Genomic DNA, 3,801 nt, shown 5'->3' with positions numbered 1-3,801 from the left:
CCTTTGAAAAATGGTTTAAAAAAATAATCTTTTAGATCTGTACAAAGCCACCCTGAACTTTCTAGAATGAAAGAATAAAACAATAGGCTGAAAAAAACAGATACAGGGGCTATTAAGTGGACTGGGGGAAGGGTAGGATATTTTCAAAGGTATAAAGTCCAGCAAGAAGAAATTATAGGATGGACAAGGGATTGAGGAGGAAAGTGCTAGGCAGAGGAATCTGACATCCAGGTGAACTTGCAGATCAAAGGATAGAGAAGACAAGAGAATGAAGTGTGCTATTTGTGTAATAGGCTGTTAAAGCAAAATTCTCTCTGCCTCAGTTTTGGTTGAAACCCCAAAGAAGGCAGGCAAAACTGAGGTGCTAAGTACCCCTTTCCTATTTCAAAGTATGATGATACATCCTCTATGCAGGAATTATACGGGGAATAAAAGACAAGCCAAAAAAATCTAGTGGTAGATAAGAGGTTGATGTTACAAAGAGGCAGGCCTGGTTTGGGAGATAATTTCTTCAGAAGTAGCTACTTGAGTGTTGTGGCATTCTTTCCCACCCCATCCCTACCAGAGGTCAGGAAAGGAGTGTACTTGTGCTTATTCCTCACATCAAGCAGAGACAGGTAAGCTTCAAGAAAGCCACTTGGAAAGCTTAACTTGGAAGTCTAGAGTTTGTGAGCTTCAGAGACTGGTACCAGACCCACATCTAAAAAAGCAAAAAGGTGAGATGGTGGCTGGCCAGCTCTCCAGGACAGCAGAGCAGAAAGGGCTGCACTGGGAGTGGCTGGACTTGTGCTGAAGGTGGAAATGTGGAGAGAGCTGGCCTGGAGTTATTTTGATCCTGCCCAAGAGGCTCACCTGAAGGAGTAATAGGACTCCAGCAGCATCCAGCCCAGACAGCATCAGTGCCATATCATGGTCTTATCCAGCAAGTAAACCTGCCCTGGTTTCACCAGTCCTCTCTCCTACTCACTCCATTTCTAGGGAGAAGGGAAAGGCTACCTAGAGAAAGGTGGTGGTGGAAAAGCATAAGGAAGGGAAGTGGAGAGAGGGCTACCTAAGCAACCTACCACCCAGTCCCTTTCCCCACCATAGCCCCAGGAGAAGAAAATAAGTGAGTCAGTCTAGTAGTGAGAAGTTTTTCATGTGAAAAACTTGCAGGAGTCAGCAGCAGGAGCGGCTTCGGCCTTGGCGGGAGACCAAGGTGAAGGCAACGGCGCCGCGGGGCACGTGAGGCAGCGGCCGGCGGAGGAGGCGGCCCCGGGGGACCCCGCCTACCAAAGGAATTTGGAAAACTTGTAAGCAAAACATTTCTCTAAGAAAATTTTGGGTTTCAGAAATTCTGGATACCAGGGCAAACCAATTCAGTCACCATGAGTAGGAGCTTCGTCACTTGCCTGCCGGAGGAGATCCACAACCACTCCACGTTTGTGAGGAAGATCTGGCTCACGGTATTGATCTTCTTCCGGATTGTCCTTACAGCCGTAGAAGGAGAACCCATCTATTACGACGAGCAAAGCAAATTTGTGTGCAACACAGAGCAGCCAGGCTGCGAGAACGTCTGCGATGATGCCTTAGCACCCCTCTCCCACATGCGCTTCTGTGTGTTCCAGATCACCCGGGTGGCGACCCCCTCTGTCATGTACCCGGGCTATGTCATTCATAAGGTTGCCAAAATGGAGCACGGTGAAGCAGACAAGAAGGCCCATCGGAGCAAACCTTATGCAATGCATTGGAAATAGCACCAGGCTCTGGAAGAAACAGAAGAGGACCATGAAAAGGATCCCACGATGTATCCAGAAATGGAATTAGAAAGTGAAAAAGAAAATAAAGATCAGAACCAATCTAAACCTAAGCATGATGGGCAATGGCGGATTCGGGAGGATGGGCTCATGAAAATCTACCTGCTGCAGCTGCTGGCAAGAACCATGTTTGAGGTGGGTTTTCTGATCGGGCAGTACTTTCTGTATGGCTTCCAAGTCCACCCATTTTATGTGTGCAGCAGACTTCCTTGCCCTCATAAGATAGACTGCTTTATTTCTAGACCCACTGAAAAGACCATCTTTCTTCTGTATGTATGGTGTTACAGGCCTTTGCCTATTGCTTAACGTTTGGGAGATGCTTCATTTAAGATGTGGGACAATTCGAGGGGCTTCCCTGGTGGCGCAGTGGTTGGGAGTCCGCCTGCCGATGCAGGGGACACGGGTTCGTGCCCCGGTCCGGGAGGATCCCACATGCCGCGGAGCGGCTGGGCCCGTGAGCCATGGCTGCTGAGCCTGCGCGTCCGGAGCCTGTGCTCCGCAGCGGGAGAGGCCATAACAGTGAGAGGCCCGCGTACGGCAAAAAAAAAAAAAAAAAGAAAAAAAAAAAAAAGATGTGGGACAATTCGAGACTCACTAAACAATAAAAGGAGGGAACTGGAAGATCCAGCTGCTTATAATTATCCTTTCACTTGGAATACACCATCTGCTCCCCCTGACTATAACATTGCCATCAAACCAGATCAAATCCAGTACACCGAACTGTCCAGCAACACTAAGATTGCCCACAAGCAAAATAAGGCCAACATCACCCAGGAACAACAGTACGGCCGCCATGAAGACAACTTCCCAGCTGACCTGGAGACTCTGCAGAGGTAAATCAAAATGGCTCAGGAACACCTGGATCTGGCAATCCAGGCCTACAATCACCAAAATAACCCCCATGGTCCCCGGGAAAAAAAAGCTGGGTCCAACAAAAGCAGTTCTAGCAGCAAATCAGGGAATGGGAAGACCTCTGTCTGAATTTAATCTTGGCTGGGCTTAAAACTTGTGCTTTTCATAGTTCATGGTAAGCAGCGGCTCACTGAATAATGACTTCCACTGAGTAAACATTTGTGGTTATTTTCAGGGACACTGTTAGCTCATGATCCAAGCTCAGGGGACTCTGAAGGTGGGGCTGGGACAGGGGGAAGAGAAAGGGGAACACAGTGTTCCTGGACACATGTTCCAGCAATACACTTGCAGAATTTTACATTTGTGTCTTCCAGATCTGGAAAAGAACAGATATATTTAAATCATTCTCGTTGAACAGTTTTTGTATGTACAGTATTATGGTACTTTTTTTTTTTCAGTATGAGAACTTTTTTTTATATTATTACATTGGACCACTGTACTTATACTTTTATATTAAAGGGGAAAAAAATCCTTAAGATAAAAAAAAAACCTCGCTTTTCTGTGGCCCTAAAGCTTTGTAACTATGGCCAATGGATAAAAGTTGCAGGGGCAATATTTATATATCAATATAAGGAAGGACATGCTTTTTAAAATTGAATAGATTTGACATATAACATTGTACAAATTTAAGGTATATGATATGCTAATTTGATACATTTATATATTGTAATATGATTGCCATTGTAGCAATATTTAGCACCTCTATCATGTTACATAATTATTCCTTCTTTTTAGTGGATGGGATAGTTAAGTTTTAGTCTCTTAGCAAGTTTGATGATTATAGTACACCATTGTTGTCTCTATTCATTATACTGTACTTTAGATCTCTACAGCTTATTTTCTAGTTTGTTTTCTTGAGAAACACCAGTCTTATCCCCCTGTCCCCCACCCCCTGGTATCCAACATATTACTGTTTGTTTTTTATGAGTTTGACTTTTTTAGATTCCACACTTAAGTGATATCATGGAGTACTTGCCTTTCTCTATCTGACTTAATCTCACTTAGCATAATGTGCTCAAAGTTCGTCTGTCACAAATGGCAGCAGGATACCCTCTTTCCTCATGTCTAAATAATATTCCATTGTGTGTGTGTT

General features: G+C 44.6%; 1 pseudogene; it reads left to right on the top strand.

Annotated features, from left to right (window-relative positions):
* Positions 1-969: 969 nt before the first annotated feature.
* Positions 970-2,826, top strand: LOC101334186 (gap junction gamma-1 protein-like; annotated as a pseudogene).
* The last annotated feature ends 975 nt before the right edge of the window (positions 2,827-3,801 follow it).

This window comes from Tursiops truncatus, chromosome 12, assembly GCF_011762595.2.
Source record: "Tursiops truncatus isolate mTurTru1 chromosome 12, mTurTru1.mat.Y, whole genome shotgun sequence".
Lineage (NCBI taxonomy): Eukaryota > Metazoa > Chordata > Mammalia > Artiodactyla > Delphinidae > Tursiops > Tursiops truncatus.
This window is presented reverse-complemented; position numbering and strand designations above follow the sequence as displayed.